Source organism: Cyanistes caeruleus, chromosome 3 (assembly GCF_971803275.1).
Source record: "Cyanistes caeruleus chromosome 3, bCyaCae1.hap1.1, whole genome shotgun sequence".
NCBI lineage: Eukaryota > Metazoa > Chordata > Aves > Passeriformes > Paridae > Cyanistes > Cyanistes caeruleus.
The window spans coordinates 34466183-34484561 of NC_141703.1; the positions used below are offsets into that span (position 1 = coordinate 34466183).

An 18379-nucleotide genomic window follows, 5' to 3' on the forward strand; every position below is an offset into this window, starting at 1 on the left:
TGCTGCAGTGGGAGGTTTTCTGTTTGAAGCAGATGGCTCTGCCAATAGAGTTCTTTCCCCCTTCCATGGAGTTTTTCACCATATAGACTGAGATAAATTTTCTAGCTCCAATATGGCTTAGGAGTAATGAATGAAACCTGGCCATAGCTGGAGGGAACCAGCCCAGAGCAGAAGACTGCCCGGGGCAGGAAACACAGCCCCTGAGCTGAGACTGGCCGTGTTGGGCTGGGCTGAGTGAAGTCAACTGTTCCCAGGCTGCTCTGTCTGGGAGTACAGAAACTTCCAGCAGGGCCTTGGCCTGATGGCCTGGGAGTTACATGAAACAGCAGAGGGCAGGAAAAGCCGGGAAATTTGCCATCTTAATGTGCTAACTGGAAGCTGATGGCTGCTGCTTTTCAGAACTTGCTGATAGTCATGGGTCTTTGAAGAAGCACAGAACTAGGAAAATGCTGCCTCAAATATAACAGAAGAAACAGTAACTAAGCAAGAAATAAAACAAAACAGGGAATGCACTGAATAAGGAACCCCTGCTTAGAAAGACAACAGCCACATTGCAGCAGGATCAGGCACAGGCTGGAGGCTGAATGCTGCCTAGAAACACCTTGCCAACCGAGACCTCAAATGGAGGGCAGAAGGGTGGGAAATTGTCCCATGGGATCTGTGGCTGTAGAACCACTGTGGGACAGTAGGACCCACACTCCAGGCTCCCTACTGGCTCCAGTGTTCAGCTCTCCCTTCTTCCACTGAGCTTCTCTAGAGAACCCTTGAGGCACTGGGGACCTGTCCACAGGTTGTGCTGAACTGTGTGTGCTTCTATAAGTGTGTGGTTTTCCCCCCAAAAATTCTCCACACTTCTCATTTCTAATGCTTTATCCCTTCAAAAATACATTATTGCAGACTAGCTTAGTGTAGGGCAATATTTTGAATGAAGAAATATTTTGAGTGAAGCTCTCTCAGGGTTGTGGAGAATGCTCTACACTGCAGACAAGAGTGCTTTCTGGAACTCACTAAGGAAGGCCTGCAACAAGTGGTTTGGTAAAGCAACTAAAGATTAAGGCTTTAATATGAAAGAAGAGGGATATACATAGCAAGTAAATCCAGATGCCAGACACCTATGTCCGTGCTCCATCCAGCTTTGTATAAAGCCATGTTGGATTTTCCCACGTTACTTTGTACAGACACTGTCGGTGGAAGGAAGCAGCTCATTTTGGGTCATTTGGGTTATTATTTTCGTACAAGAAAGAGGCCATTCTCACAAGAACACGTTGCTGGATCGTTAAAGGCAGGGCTGTGTGGGCAGTGGCACCGAGCAGGAGCTGCCTGAGCCCCTCCTGCTGCTGAGGGATGTTTGTGGCACAGCACAGGCCTGAGACCACCCTGGCAGCTGCCATGGGGGACACTCGTTCCTGGATGTGCAAAAAGCTCCTGGTCTGGATCATTGCATTCCACCCCTTGGTCCATATGCATCTAACCTTTCCCAAATATTTTATGGGTTACAGATTACCTTGATAACACATGGGTTTCTCAGGCCCTAGGACCAGACGTGGCCTGTCCAAGACACTGACACCCTGAGCACAATGTCCTCTGCCAGTAGAGCAGCCTTTTCAGAACTGGGTATTCTCACACCATTCAGCTTCTGAAAGGGTGCAGTGTACATGTCCAGGCTTGCTAAAAGCAATTTCATTGTTACAGGGTGAAACAGATCCTTTAAAATAGGAAATAGCCTTTATGTTACGTATTAGTGCAATCAGGCTGTCAGGGCCTGACTTAAAGCACGTAAAACTTACTGTTTTTTTCCAACATCTCAGTATGAGACTTGAGAATGCCTTAAGACTCATGCTGTCAGAAGGCTACATATTAAGCCTTTGTTCTGTGCTGTATCTCGTACCTTTAAGACAGGTAATGCTTTTTTGAAATGGAATACATTCTTCAGCCCATAAACCTTCTGTGTGATAAATGAAGCAGTGCCTGTGATTGGTTTCTTCTTTCAGCATTTATAGTACAAAAGGAAGACTGCAGTTCCAGGCTGTGATAGGAATGCTAAGGATGCTATAGCCTGACAAAAGTGTTCACCTCTCAGTGCATACTAAAAACATGCAAAAATTAAAAATGGTGCCTTGTCAAATGCAAGCTGCACAGATTCTGGGTTATGTTGTCCGGAATGAGGAGCTGTACATTTTTTTAGAGTTTGGAATTTGCTCTGACTTTTGTATGTTGAGACCTACTATTTTTGTAACACAGTAGACCCTATAGTATTAGAAACTTGGAAACAGATACTGTTTCTGAGTTGTATATAGTGGGACATTTTGAATGTTAAGGACATTAAGAAATCCATAATGTGAGGGTACCTGAGTTTTGAGACAGATCATTAAGGGCTCTTCAGCCTCACAGACAAAGGCAAGAGACAAAAGCAGTAATCAACCTCATCTAGGTATAAAGGCTAGCAAAGAGACAATGAGAAGCACAGTGACAAATATCAGAACTCCCTGTCCCCTTAGTGGAGGACCACTGGAGGATGCCCACAAAGCCAGAAAGAAGTTCAGCTAAATATTTTTATCTGAGAAGAAAAGCAGAAACAAAATGATCAAAGGACTTACCAGAGTGAAAACATCATGAGGAGTTAAAGTGGGCTTGTGGTAATTACTGTGGGAGCTGTGGGGAACTTGAGAGTAGTTAAAGAAAGGGCCAAAGGGAAAAAATGGAGGAATCAAAGTGGGCAGGGGGGGAACCAGCCTAGTGAAATAGAGAAAAGGTGAGGGAAAATATACTGATCATGTTTTGCAAGCTGCTCTTCTGCACACCTATCTGGCCAAGCTGCAAGCCAGATCAGTAGAGGTTTTCTTCATATTACACTCTATCCCTTGCTATCTTCTGTTTCTTTTTCTGAAGCCTTCCCACATCAAAAGCCAGTTCAGTGGAGAAGCTGTGCTTTTGAACAAGCCTAAAGTAAGATTCTGCTTTGGTTTATGAACTCTGGCTCATCACACTGAGTTCAGGTTCTTGGAATTCTTCTGCACTGATTCCTGTTTTGTTTGTTCCTTGCTTTCAAGTGCTTCTGAGGTGCCAGCCTATTGCTGACTGATGAACTGACAGTACAAGCTTTAATCCACACTGCTTCTTTAGCTTTATACTTGATGATGGAAGAAACAGCTGAACCTGATAGAAGAACACATCAAAGCCAAATAACTCAGCTAAAATGTTTTGTAACCAGTGTGTTTCTTGGAAGGAATAGGATTATGTGGATCAGCTGGTGTGTTTTGTGTCTGGTGAAAAGAAGCTTATTTAAATTAAGAGAGGCAGAAAATCTCTGTCTCAGTCCAGAAAGATGAATTTGACAGAAGACCTTGACTATTCTCAAATCATTGTGCAATATATCTGTGGATTTTTAGTCCCCAAGGTAAGAAATACAACTCAGTCTTCTATAAACATCTAAGACTGAAATGCTCAGGGACATTCTTCTCTGAGATTGTAACAGTTCATAATAAAGCATCATAATGTAAACTGACTTTGGACTTGAATAAGCATGACAGAAGTCTAAAGGAAAAAAAAAAAAACCCCAACAAACAACTAAGGCAGATCTGGCCTTCAGGATGGACGTAACATTTGTTGAGACCCCACTGACCTTTGGAGGCTTGGTTGAATAGACCTTGTCTCTGCATGAAGGTTTAAAAATGTAGTATTTTTTTGTCTGACTGCCTTAAATGTGGAAGGTCTCTTCTGTGGTGGGATTATTTCCCACTTATAATTTTTGAAGTCTGAGAAACAGAGGGCTGACTTCAATTGCCTTTTCCCCTGTCTTGTTATACCATGTGAAGAATAAGATTTTTCAAATATTTTCTTCCCCTTCCTAATTTGCCATGCAGATAACATTTATATGTTATGTCCCTTCAGATGGAAGGGACTGTGAATACAGAGTGTCTTATAATGACTCTCTCCCAGACAGCGTATCATTAAGACAGACAGGGAGCAGTTTCAATTTCCTTAATGTTTGCTGATGCTGTTTTCCTGTGTGTATGTGCATTTGCATAAAATTCCTCTATTCAGTTTCAGTTTGAATTTTCCTCATTAACGACCTATAGTGATTTCAAAATTCTCATTCTCGTCATGCTTTTGAGAAGTAATCTCAGCCATGTTCTAACTGAAGATAAAAGAGTCTTCCCTCTGATGGATCTTACCTAGTCGTTTTCCAATGATGCTAAACAAGGTAGCTTATGATGCTAAATTAGTGGGAAGCATTGAATCCCTTGAGGGTAGAGAGTACTTGTAGAGTTATCTTGATAGATTAGACCACTGCACAATCCAATCACTAGCTGTATGAAATTTTAGAAGGACAAATTCCAGATTCTGAATTTGGGATGGTGTAATCCTGGATGTATTTATAGACTGGGGTACTGGGGCTTGAGAGTAGTTCTGCAGGAAGGGATCTTCGGGTTTTGGTTCGATCATAACCATAACCATAATCATAACCATAATAATCATAAGCTCAGTAGGAATCACCAATTTTCTGTGGTGCCAAAATGGACAACTGCCTCATTGGGTCTGAAATTCATGACTGGCCAGAACTCTGTAGAGTAAGTGTGGCAGAGATATTCTTGCTGCATTATGCCTTTCCCCTTTCAGGCAGGTCTGTGACCAGGGATGTTACTGACAATAGATCCTCCTTAACAAGCCTCTAAACTGTCTTTTACAAACAATGAAAAAAAAAAGAACAAACTATAATATATGATAGGTATGACACTGGAAAACAGGACATATGCCAGAATCTTGTAAGCTGTAAAGGGAACATTTTACTGTATTGGTTGGGTTAAAAAGAGGAATATGAGTGATGAGAGCTTTAGAAAGCTCAATATTTTTTTCTACCATCTCATTTGTGTGAGAAGTAGTTTATGCCCTTGTGTACATGGCAGCTGTGGCTTTTTCTCATGCCTGCTTGATACATTTTTCTGGTGCCAGACTTTCCCTTCTGCCCTTCAGTCAGTGCCATTAGGTTGAGAGACTCTCTGCAGCCTCTTACACTGCTGTCCCAGTGCTGCTGAGCACTGCCAGGATTCATAAGAGTCATATGGCTCCCTTGTGGGCTCCATCACGGCTTTCCCAGTGCCTGGTTTAGTGCTCTGTTCTCAATTTCCCATCTTTCTAAACGTGGAAAGAGGAAGCCAAGGAAGGCTAGTCTGCAGTGACTCCTTTCACTTTTTAAATACCAAAGTTGTGATTCACAGTGGTTTGTTACCAAGGGCCACTAAGAGTGTTGCCATTAGGCTGGAGGTGACACAGTTCACTTTCATTAGCCTTTGTGTCTTTGCTGTCATGAACTCTGTGTCTGCATGTCTGGCTGCGAGGGCTCCGTACGTGCCTCTGATGAGGTTCAGCCATCTCCAAGGGGAGACACCCTGCAGTGCCTTTGTGCTTCAAGTTCAGCTGCCATCTTTTTTAGCTTATTTTTGTACAAGATATGAAATCTAACAAACAGAGCGGTTACCTAATGTCTGCCAATGTTTGTGCCTTTTTAATGAGAAAATTTTGTAAGCGCCTTAAAAGACATTTTTCTCAGAAGGATTAACACTTAAATCTATTGTGGTATTTTATTTTAAAAATAACTGCTCTCAGAAGGAATATCAGATATATGCCATAACACTGCATTAGACAAGTGTATAAGTCATGTAAAAAATCCCATTAAGAATTACATTGAGTCCTTGGAGCTTTGAAAGCACTGCCTACAGAGTCATCTTCTGAGCAAAATCAGTAAGGGCCTGTCAATTTCAGCTGGGGAAAATGGGAAATTTCTATCCCAGTGATAGCACCCCCTTCAGCCCTGGGACATCAGTACCTACATAGCCAAGCAAAGACATGCTCTGTTGCTTTGGCTCTTTCATTGTCTTCTGTGATGCTGAAATATGACAATGTAAAGACTACTTCTCATTGCTCAGGGTGTGTTTTCTTTCTCTTCTCTCCACCAGGTGGTGGAGTGCTGCTGGTTGAATCTCTTCTGAATAAGGATAAAAGTGGGCCTGTAGAAACCCAGCTGTATTCTCTGAATATGTTGGTCCAGACAGAAGGGAAAGAGCAAACAGCAGCAGAGTACAGCAAGCTCCTGGAGGCAGCTGGCTTTGGAGTGATCCAGGTCAGGAGAACTGGAAAACTCTATGATGCTGTTTTAGGAAGGAAATAATTCTCTCTTCTTTCTTCTGCCATCTTGCATGCATAAGTGGGAAAATGAAATATTCCATCCACTTAGTTTTTATTTAGGGCAATCATCCCTTTGGTAAGTTGATACATTGTCAGTAGAAACACCAACTATTAAACACATACGGATTGTTTGTCTGAGAGTGGGAAAAATAAATTAACACGTACTCCATAAGAAATTACCTATGAAAAGAAATCTTCCAAGGAGAGATTATACTTCCTTATCTGTTCACAGTCTCTGTTTCATGTTTTACCCCTGTTTTTCGAATTTTAACACAGTACTTGATGAAGACAATTTTCAATTTGTACTCTGTTTGCTTCCTGTAAAATAAAATTGTTCACTGTAGTGAGTTCCCAGTTTCTTCACTTTCCTTGTGGACTGATGTTAGAAAATTCTAACTCCTTGTGATGAGCCTCTTTTGAACCTGCAATTCTGTCCTAAAGCAGAACAGGTGATAGTTGATATAGGAATTCAAGAGAAAAAGGAATCTAGCAAGAAATGAAGAAAAGAAGAACCTACCTTCCTTTGCTACAGTTTGTGACACACATTGTTGCAGGATGTAGAACAGCATTTACACAAGGTCTGGACAGGGTTAGCAACATGATTTGCTGTTAGAGGAATAAATACAATTGTTCCATATCTTCCTTAGGATTTAAACAGTTGATTTATGTATATGCATTGTCTACATATGCCAGATTTCAAGAGGAAGCTTGCTGCTGAAGACAGTTTTGCTCTAACCAGAAGCTGAATAGTGGGGAAAGATGCCCTTTTGCTGTGGCTCTTCTCATCTGTGGAAAATGTACTTTAGGGAAAAAGCATCCTGGATGAGGAAGGGACTTGGGGGAGCACAAGTCCAGACTGAGTTTTGTTGTGATAATTTTGGAGGGTGGAAACTTTGGTTGTAAGTGATCAATTCAAGGGCAAGGAAGTGTTCAGGGATAAGCTCATGAAGAAATGTTTTGGGTAAGCTGATATGATAAATAATGCTGTATTTCCTTTAGTATATAGTTTAACTTGTGAAAATTTGGAACTTCACAGCAATATGTGAAATATCACACTTGGTAGTTCTGGACACAGTGGAATGTGCACATTTGGAACAGGATTTTAGGCAAAGGAAGCTCAGTTGTGGTGGGTTATGCTGACCAGCAGTCACACAACAGACCCACTACATGCTCACTCCCTGCCCCCAGCAGTGCGAGAGACAATGAATGAGGAAAAGCAAGAAAGACCTTCTGGAGCATTATAAAGAGAGTTTAACAAGTGAAAGAAAGATATAAGGGGAAAAAACAAAAACAACCAAACTAAAAAACTCCAAGGGGGGGAAAAGGCAATTGCTCACTACTTCCCACCAGGAGACTGATGTCCAGCAACTCCTTTAGCAGCAGCTGCCTTGGAAAGATTACCCACAGTTTTTACCACTGAGCATGAAGTTTCATGATATGGGATATTCCTCTGTTCAGTCTGGGTCAGCTGTGTACTTGCTATGTCCTCTCCCAGCCCCTTGCTCACTCCAAGGTTACTCAGTGTGGGGTCAGACCAAGAAACAGAGAACTCTCTGATGCTGTGCAAGTACTGATCAGCCATGGCTAAAATATACCTGTGTTATCAGCACTGGTTCGGTAACAGACCTAAGACAGAGCTCTATATGGGCTGCTGTGAGAAAACAACTCCATCCCAGCCACTCAGTACCATGCCAAGAAGGAGGTGTAGATTTACTGAATGTTTTCACTAAAAAATCTTCTATCTTGAGCAATGGTAATTCAGCATACAAAACCCAGGACTTGTGCCAGAAGGGAAAAAGAGAAAAAAATAATAATTTAATTGTTTTAAATCTTGCATTGGAAAACAAGGTAGAATCCTGCCCTTGCAGGGGAACTGAATGTCTTATTGTACATATAATGTTCCTCTGATGCTTGAGGCATCATACTGTTCACTGCCTGAGTACCTAACAAAACTATAATTGCATGTATAATTTCCCTTGAAATTCTTCTGTTATGCTTCTGATGTGAAAAATCTAAGGAAGTTAAATAGGATATAAGCATATTGTCATCAAATCAGTTGGTGTTTGAAGTAGTGAGTGTTAGTCATGTGAAGTAAAGAACGAGTTAAGAGTATCTTATTTTTGATATATATATATTCTATATGTTATGTATGCATGCAAACATGATAAAAAATTGTAATAAAAAATATTGCAGATTTTTTTGCTGTTTGCTATTTTCTAGCCTTGACCATTTGTGCCTGGTTTATACTTCCTTAACTGGGAGATGGTTTCTGCTCTGCTGCAGCCACGCATGCCACTTGCCACTAGATGCTGCTGTTGCTGCGCTTGTCTGATGAGAGGCATGGGCAGCGGAGAAGGGAAAGCACCCAGCTCTGCGCGGTCAGCTGCGGTCACAGATAAAGTGCCGTGTAAACTAAACTGTTTAGGCACTGAGGGTCACGGTAAAAGTGGTTAAAGAGCCTCTGCACCCAGCTGTCAGTAAATTCAGACCTGTTTTTGTCCTGCAGCTCATGCGTGGAAGAAGGAGCAAAACCTTCCTTTGCAATGATGGAGATGACAACATGAGCCCATCCTTCCTCACTGTCAAGCTGAGCCCAGGGTTCTTCACAGAAGGTTTTACAGACCTGGGCTGTAAATTCCTGTTACGGCACCACAGGAAAGCCAACACTTGTATATGGCCCTTACGTTTAATTTCTTCTTCTTACCCTATGAACAGAAACATCCTTGCAAAAACAGAGCCAAGTTACGCCATGGGGTTGGTGCTTCTCAACCAGTGCTGCCTGGTGGGGGACAGAATATGACATGGGGACTCTAGTGCATTCCTCTAGGGACCCCAGGCTCCCACACTGTCCCAGGGCAACATCGATGGCTCAGTGCTCTCCCTGCCATAGGTGCTGGTGTGGGACATCACCTGTATGGGCATGGGACACTGCTGGCTGAGTGTGGACACTGATAATATCCCATGTCAGCCCTGGCTATGGAGAAAATTAGCGCCATCTCAAATAGACCCAGTACACCAATTTAAAATATAATTCCATAGGGATTCAAGATCGTGATTTGGTATTGCCAACTAAAGTAAACATCTGAACTATCAGGGGTTTGCATCTGAGAAATCTTCACTTTCTTTCATGTCTTATTCTTCATTGCAGATAGTAGAGGAAAGTCCTTAATGGGAAACACATTTTTATTCTGTATATGTGATGACCATGTCAAAGTTCAAGCTTCTAGAGTGATCTGTGTCGAAAATACTTTTTTTAATTTCTAAATACCTTTTAATTACCTTATTCAAAGGAAAAGTACTGATAATGCAGTCTAGGTTCATGGTGATGATTAACAGATCAATGCTAAATAAAAGAGAAAAAAATCATGAATTCTTCTAAAGAAAGGCTTCTTGTAAGTCTAATTAATGACTCACAAAATGCAGACTTTCCCTGTGCCTACCTTCTCAGGATGATTTATATTTATTAAATGAACTTGTAAGCTTGTCCTGTTGTCTTAAAACAGAATTCTCTGAGCACCTGGATGTACATTCAGGTCTGACACACCTGGAAATTGAAACGTAGAGGATTAAATCATACAAGACTACTGAAGGAGATGCATAAAATGTGTTGAAGAGGGCAGCATAAGTACCAGGAAGAAGCCAATGTCAGGTGTATGTTAAGTAAATGTCATGGGACAATTGAAATAAGGAGCTGAGCCTGGACATGCTGCAGTTTGCCTTCCCAGCTCCTTCACAAAATCTATACACCTGATCTGCACAAAGATAGTATAGTAGAAATAATATAGAAAGTGTGGGTTTGAAAGAGGCAATCTATTTGGTTCATTTAGGCTTTAGGCAAGGGGTAATGCTTGGGCTGAGAGAAGAAGAACCTAGAGCTCCAGGTGAAGCTGTTCTAGAAATTAGTTGTCAATAAGAATGATTTGCTGCAAAGAGAACTTGACTGCAAGAAGCTTTTAGTCATGATAACGGCTTGATGACTTTGTTGAGGATTTAGCCCAAACTTAAATTCTTGTCTTTCACCTGCTGTGTGGTCTGTAGGTTTGGAGTTTCTTCTGGATCTGTTGACAAAGTCTTATATTTCTCTTTTTATTCCACTGGGGCAGATGGTGGAAATGCATTGCTACTCTTTCCTAATCTGCCTTGTGGATCTGAAAGATTGCTTTATGGTGAAAGCAGATATTTCAAATGCAACACCTTTTTCCTTAATGGCTTATCTTGTTTATGAATGTTTTGACAGAAGTTTAAGATCATCTTTATTTATCTTTTATGTCATTCTGCATTAAGTTTTAAAATTTGCCTTATGTTTTTGGCCAGAAGCTGCTATTTACAGTGTTGTCAACCTTAACTGCTCAAAGATTAGAAAGATCTGCAAATCATGAGATTTATTTTTAAAATGTATTGACATTTTAAACTTTCACATTTATGAGACTGTAGGACTTTTTTATGTTTATGAGCATGTCTGCACATATACATGGGCTAGAAGCCTCTCTGTATCTCTCTTATATTGAACGATGATATTTTACTTGCTTGTGATACTCTGGTTATCAGGAAAAACCTCCAACCAGGTAGAGAAAGAAAAGTAAATTTTAGTGATAATGAAAGCAGTGAAGCAGTGGTGTATTCAACATTATTTGAGGTGGACTCATCTCATCTGAGCCTCTGAAAGTGATCCCTTGTGTTCAAAGCACTCCAGGGTAACATTTCTCCAAAGTATTTTTGCATGCCCTATTTTTCTAGAAGGACTAGAAAGCAAAGTGAGGGTGACTGGCTGGGACAAAGATATCAGATGATCTTATCTGTAGTGCCTTCAATTCAAGAACAGATGCCTTTCTGAAATGAATGTTCACCGAGTTGTTGAGCTCAGTAATAGACAACAAAGCACACTTAAGGAGTCTTTGTAAAAGCTATTAACTTTTGGGTTAATCTGACTGGGCTCTCATTATAATCAGAGGAGACTGAATGAATCAGGTACAGGAGACTGAGCCCATAGACATGTATGGGAACATCCTTCTCCCTTGGTTGTAGGAGTAGCACAGGGAGAAAGTAGCCTCAGAAGAGGAAAGTTGGAAAGTTTGTCACGTTCTTTGATAGGCATGAAATTAAATCATGAGGTTGTAATGGTCTTTATTGTCCTGACAACTAACAGGACACAGTTCATGAACCACTTATGCTCAAGTAGAATCTTGTCCTGTGAGATGGTGCATCCTTTATCTATAAGATAGTGCAGGAGTTGGGGCAAGTGGTTTTGGGGACTTCCCTGCTAAGCTGCAGTCCCTGTGCAGTGTGTCCTACCTGCAAATTATGTGGCATGAAGGTGACTTTTCCAGGAGCTGCAGCCTGTGAGTAATGTGTTCTGAATGCTTGCTCACTTTCCAGACAAAGTGAGGTGTTACATCCTGCAGCAGCCAGGCACGAACACAAATAGTGAAATGAGGCTGACCAAACAGCCAGCAGGGATGTGTGGGGCTGACTCAGATCTTTGTCTATTCCCCTACCACCACCTTAAAAATAAAACAGTTCAGAGAAACGATTTTGCTTATTTGATGGTACCAGTTATATTAGTTTCATGCTAAAAAGTAGCCTGAAGGAAGTGGTGGTATCTGTGAATTAATTACCCTTTTAAGTGGATGAATTAAGTGGCTAAATGTAAACCCTCCACAGTCCTTACCAAGGAAATGTTAATTTACTCTTGATTGAGGAGGACTACAAAATCAGCCTATGGTATATGCAAGGGGGAAAAAAAAATCCCATACATGTGTGCCTGCGAGGTCTCCCAAAAACTTCCTTCCTAAAGAGGACACACAACATCAAGCCCATCTCAGTGTCTTCCCTGCTTATAATTCTGTTCTCTTATACCCTTTTCAACCCTGCCATTATCTGTGGTGGCCCTTGCTGTGTTAAGCTATAAAAAGTCAGATATTCAGCTTATGAAGCTGTCACTTCATGTACTTGTAAAACACCCTTCAAGCCCATGGATTCATTCAAGAGAAAGTTTGGTCTTAGGGGGTGGTCTCAGTCCTGAAGAACTTTACACCATAAATAAAAAGGCTTGCCAAAAAATTGAAACAAGGGGCCTTTGGTTCCCAGGATAGATCTGGAGGTGTACAAGGAAGTAAAGGTGGAAAAAGAGGTAAAACCAGGGCATGACCATGGGCTGCCATTTGCTCATGTTGCTGCTTTGTTCCCCAAGTCAGCAAATAGGTTAGTCAGAGTCAATATGCTAAGCTGCATCTATAAACTGATGTTTAAGCTTGATGAGTCAAAAAATTGCTGTCTCAGAGTTAGTGCTAATTCTTCTCTTGTCTTCAGTGAGTGCAAGAATGGAGCATTTTGATTTGTCAGACCTAATTCCCTAAACACAATGCTCCTGTGAATTATTTCATTTCAGTAGGAAAAGGACTATGACATGGACTTACCACAACGGTGTCTATGCCGGGAAACTTTTACAGAGTGAGCTCAGAGTCCTTTCTCTTCTTCTGAATGCTGAAGTTATTTTGTTTAAGGCATCAGCATCTTTATAGAGAAGGTAAGTATCAGCTTGGATGGATGATCTTAATCTAAAACCCTGCCAGCTCCCCTTTAAAAGGATTCTTTTAATTTTTTCTTATTTTCTTCTCTGCATGTATTCTATCTTGAGGATCTGAAAGAGCCTGAAGTGGAGCTGTGCTGGCCAGATCAGGGACAGGGTAATCCCTGGGTGCTGTGCATTTAAAACAGAGGCCCTGAGGTGTCATCAGTCTCACCAGAGACTCCTCCCATTTTTCCCGATAAATGACGAACCCTGAAGAAGAGCTGTTCCCGACACGGGGAACACATGTGCTTAGCAGAACCAAGCTGTTTCTTTTGCCTACGAAAGGACACTGCTGTGTGAGGAGGAGCCACCCTTGCAAGGTGTCTGCTAACACTGGTGATAAACCTCGAGAAAAAAAAACCCTGCTTTTCCAGGGATCTTTCTGTGTAACAAGTAGTTTACTGTATGCAGGGAAATTAAAACCCTGTTTATGTTATCATTTTTTATGCTAAAGCAGGGTTTTCTGATTACACTTTTTTATATTTGAAGTGTTTCTGTTATATTTTTGCCTGTCATTGGTATTTTAATGCATATATTCCAGCAATAGGCACACTGGCATCCTTCCAGCAACCTTTAACCGTCCTTTAAGCAAATTGCAATCAGCATAACTAGTTTTAGCAGAACTTTGATTGAGGAATGTGGTGTGGGAGGCTCTTACATATGGTTAAATAGTAACAATCTACAAGATTCTCACTAAAAGCATTTTTGCTAATAAGCAAGTAACTTTGGACTTAGGTTTTCCACATGATGAATTTTCAGCTGGGTTGAACTTCTAGCTATGAAACTAAAATGCAGTTCCAAGCTTGGAGCAAATATGTAGGCTGAGTGTGAAAAAAAACCTTGAATCAGTGAGGGTGTTTTATTTCCATAGGCAATGATGAAGGCTTTTTTTTTTTTTTTTTTTTTTTTTACGATGATGAAGGTGTTTCAAAAAGGAAAGTATCCTCTTGATTTTAGCAGAGGCTTTGCTGCCCCTCTAAGTCTTTTTAGGTGAAGCTGAGATAACATGTTTGTATATTTGAATAATGATTTGTGCTCAATCATTCTGTGTCATTTTGGTTTTCTTGGCACCTGACTGAGTTCTTCCTAGAGTAGTGGAACGGGGGAAGAAAATTGGATAATCCCATACTTAAGATCCCTTTACACCTTTTCTACCTTTATATTTTCTTGTATCTTGGGGTCTTTGATGCAGAGGAGGATCACCTCTTCTTATGTGTCTAGAAGGAACATGACTTGTTTTTGTGACATGCAACATATCATGCAATGAAACTGCTCAGGGGAGACATTGAATTTCATGGCTCTGAAAGCATGATGCAGACCATGAGCCCCTTTTCTTTCACACTGTGCAGAATGAGACTGGAAAATGCATCTATGAACTATACAAGTTCAGGAATGATAAGGACAGTATGCAAATTCTAACCTTTCATTTATTAAATTTTAGAGGAATTGCCTCAAAATTACTAGTAGTGAAACTTAACTGAAATTCAATATTTTGCCACTTATTCTGAGGCAAAAGTTAATCCATCAAACTTAAAGTAGCTGTGATGTTAATTTTAAAAAAAAGATTAAAGAAAAATCATATTATGGAGGTCTCTGCTTTTCATGAGAAGCATTGGCTGCAACTCCATTATTTTATTTCTTCCTATTTCTCAGGTCTTCCTTTGACATTCATTTCATGATGTCAAAATTGTGTCCCATGCACTGATGACTCTAAAATTTCAGACTATGATTTTCTTCATTTTATTTTTCCATGGTCTGTTTCAATTAGTAGCAAAGCTCCCAAATTCACTTCTTTCTACTCAATGTAGTCACACACCTACAGAGAAACTATGTAATATAGTTTTTCATTATCCTTAAAGCAAAATGGAAATTTTAGACTACCATGAAAATGTTCTAACATTGCAGTAGGAAAAATAATTGTCCTAACAAAATTCAGAAGCCAAGATAGGGGCTCTCTTCTTTATTTTTTTATTGGTTTCCTATAGTCTCAGATGCTAACATGTTCTACAGAACTGGAGACATATTTTATTCATGTTAGAGCATCACTTCCAGTTTTCTTTGCAAAACCAGAATAGCATCAATTCCTGTGGTTAATAATCTGGAAGCTACTTTTGTCACAACAATGGAATAGACAGATCAAAACCTGAGGCTCTGGTAAGGACAAGAGTAAGTGGCTCAATTTGTTATGTTAGTCTGATTGAAGATAATAAACCAGACAAAGGTACAACACTGTTGTGCATTAACATAATAACATAAATTGCAATAACATAAATTGCAAGAAAAATTTGAATTATCAAAGATTACTCAATGTATCAACATTTAGAAATGCATTTATCTTCATGAAAAAAAACAACTGTTAAAACTGGCCTAAGTATTTATATTTGACCTTTTTTGTTGAGTCCCTGGTAAGAAATTCCTAGTTTTCTTTGAAAACTATCTGTTAGTGAAGTTGCCATTGGGTGTAGCTATTGTGTTACTCTCTCCCTAGACAATCGTATAACAAACATGGAACTGGTTATTTTTGCAAGACAGCCCATATAGAAAAATAATTTCTCCATAATAACTCCTGTTTCAGAGGTGTCTTAGAAGGATGACAGAAATCACACTAATTATTAGCGTTCCTTACAGCAGGAAGAGAATTTGCCATAAACCCATTGTTGTCACTGATGCATATTTTAATCATTGAAAAATTACATATAGTACATTTTGTGCTTGAGTTTGAAGTTGACATACTTGAGGAGATGTGTCTTTCCCTGCTTTGAATAAATTTGGTTTTGAAATAACAATGATCTGGAGGAGTGGAAAAAATCCACTTAAAGCTAATGAAACCTTGAGAGCATGCAGAGATGTCTCATAAGCAGATTCTGTGTGCCTAGCAGAACTTGTTGTTCTACTCCCACGTGATTAGTTGTTCTCATGGGAATAGAGGCAGCAAAATAAATGGTTTTCTTTCCCTCTCTCTCCTTCCCCAACGTATATGACACTGAGATGTAAGTACTCAGCTGCTCTTTATAATGTTAGCAGAAAAAGTAAGAGAAGTAATAGGATTACAGGACTAAGCCAAAACAACAAGGTGACCATTGAATCTTCTCTGATCTATTGAAGAGTTCACCAGGCTTAAACTACTGCTTACGTACAAATTTAAAAGTCTGAATGTAGGCTGTTTATAAGCACTGCTTTTAAGATAGGGGTATGATGCAGCAATAAAATCAATTGAAGAGTGATAGAAATTAGAGCTTCTGAGATTTTTGCATTCAGATGGCAGGGGGAAGCACATTCCCCTATATCAAAGGCTAGTCTGCTCCCTGCTCTTCTGGCGTGCAAGACATATGTGACTTCCCAGGGGAAGGACAGAAGAGTCACATTCTCTCTCTTGTAGCTTATGGAAGCAGATCTTGCCAGATGGAAATCATAGTAGCATAAGTGAAGTCTGGGAGACTCCTTGTGAAGGTCCATCATGCTGTGTCTTCACTTGAAGACAGCTCCCTCCAGGCAGGGATATAGTCTCTGTAATCATACTGAGGGTGTCAGGCACACTTCTGGTTTTAGCGCTAATACCTTAATTTTTCAAACTTTTTTTTTAATTATCTAAATCTGACTTCTGAGCTCTTGAAGCTTCAGCTGACACAGTAGTTTTGGTTTTGGAATACCATAAAACGCAGATGAGAAAAATAACGTACTAATATTGTATATTGGTGTTCATTAAAGCAAGGGAATTCTAGCCCTGACTTGCACTAGCACAACCAGGTGTTTTCATGAACTTCACACAAGTTTGTAGATCTGCAGATCCTTCAGCACTTATAACTATAGATTATCAGGGAATTACCTGTGCCAGGATGCTGGGAAAGATCAGACTCTCAGCTAGGATGATAAGGAAGATGCACAACAGACAAATGAATAGTCACTATTCTTGGTCTTAACCAGAAACCTTTCCACAACCATTATAACTGGGCAGTTTTCTGCTCAGCTACCAAAGAGTTTATTTGTGATCCAGGTTACATATGACAATCAAAATAGCTAGTTATAGTAAGTTATTGCTTTCTTATTCACAAATGTTTTTAGACAGTCAACTAGAATATCCATAAGACTCAGACACGCACTAGTAGTGCAAAAGAATGTAATAAATTTTATATTTGACCCAGGGAATTATAGGAAATGTGGGTATAGATTCAAGAGTTCTAAAAAGTGAAACAAATGTGTTGGCTTTTGAAAATATTAACTCTGTCCACAGATTTAATAAAGTGTACTAGAAGATACTCTGCTGGACATATAACAATGGTCATTTTTTTATCAGAATATTGGAAATCAATATACAGCATAAAATATGCAATTTTTTTGTGGTGTCCATAAAAAAGCAAAGTGTAGCTACAGGGCTACTGGTGAATTATGCTCTGTCCATTTAAGTCATTGTGAAGACAAAGAGCTTTTTTGCCTTTTTTCTGCTCTTATTTGGGTTCTCACAATGGATCTTCTACCTATTGTAGCCTTTGATCTTTATAAAGATGTTAATCTGGTAAGACCTCATCACACTTCTTTTTTTCTCAGCCTCTGAAGCACCTGAGAAGGCCCTGCAGTTCTCTGCATTTGATGGCATCATCAAGTTAACATGGATAAAAGGAGCAGTTCTTTTTTATGTTCTTATGACATTTTTAGGACTAGATCTTTGTGATTTTGCATTGTACCTTCAGACAAATCCTGTTTCCATGGCTCTGGCTGTGATGGCTTTTCATTTTCTCTGCATCAGAAGGACACTACAGAACTGTGGCACTAAAAGTTACATTGGACCATAAAGATGAAAGGAAAGGAAAGCAAAAAAAAAAAAAAAAAAAAAGTATGCTGTTTTTAAGATCAGAGGACAACCTAAGAACCACATTAACCATAATGAAAATGAAATTTGAAAAGAATTGCTTACAGTACTTAAAACAGTACTCCACTATGAGAAAAGAGGTGGGAGAATTATCGAAGACAATTTTTTAAAATCCTTTGTAGCCATTCAGGAATGGTTTCTAAGCAACCAGAACATGCAGATAGCCCCAGGAGTAAGAGGTATTATGAATGCTTGGAGACACAAAGAGGAAGAGAAGGATGAAACAGAGCTGGAATCAGGCTGGATAGATGCTGGAGTGGAGGGCTCTCCCTGCTTAGCACCAGCACTGCAGCTGTGAGGCAGAGGGTGAGCTGCCTCACCATGAGAAGATGCACCAAAAGAAGGAAAGTGAAGGGTGTAAGAACTTAAATGAACAACATAAGCTTTGTATCACTCTTTGAGACCTCTCATTAAAAATGGGTGAGAGTGCAAATCTTGCTGTATGTAATTATCTTTATTTTCCAGAAGACTGACATTTAGAGTTCCCATGTACTTTATTCTAGCTGTTTAAGAAATGTTCTTGTTAGCTTTTGTCCAGAGCAGTAATTGTTCACTTTTTATTCTGGCAAATCTTTCATTAATGGCTGAATTTAAACACTAAGGAGAAAGATGAGTATTTTAAAACTTACAGGTTAACTAGATAAGCGGAAAAAAAAAAAGAAAAAAAAAAGAAGCATAATTGAGTGAATATGATGGAAAACACTGAAAGGCTGGTCAAAATGTTTTTATATTGTCAGCTTGGGTAAAAACTACAT

General features: G+C 39.8%; 2 long non-coding RNA genes across 3 annotated transcripts; one reads left to right on the top strand and one right to left on the bottom strand.

The window, feature by feature from the left end:
• Positions 1-3154: 3154 nt before the first annotated feature.
• Positions 3155-12869, bottom strand: LOC147654072 (uncharacterized). Of its 2 annotated transcripts, XR_015284408.1 has the most exons (6): positions 12603-12869; positions 9627-9730; positions 9466-9529; positions 8891-8965; positions 6704-6792; positions 5140-6621 (listed from the first exon to the last, which is right to left on the bottom strand). It is a non-coding gene; the product is annotated as an uncharacterized LOC147654072 (long non-coding RNA). The 2 variants fall into 2 exon arrangements; XR_015284409.1 differs by lacking the exons at positions 8891-8965; positions 9466-9529; positions 9627-9730 and having other exon boundaries at positions 3155-6621.
• A 53-nt stretch (positions 12870-12922) lies between these two features.
• LOC111922753 (uncharacterized) lies at positions 12923-18057 on the top strand. Its single transcript, XR_002860703.2, has 2 exons — positions 12923-13077; positions 17303-18057. It is a non-coding gene; the product is annotated as an uncharacterized LOC111922753 (long non-coding RNA).
• Positions 18058-18379: the final 322 nt, after the last annotated feature.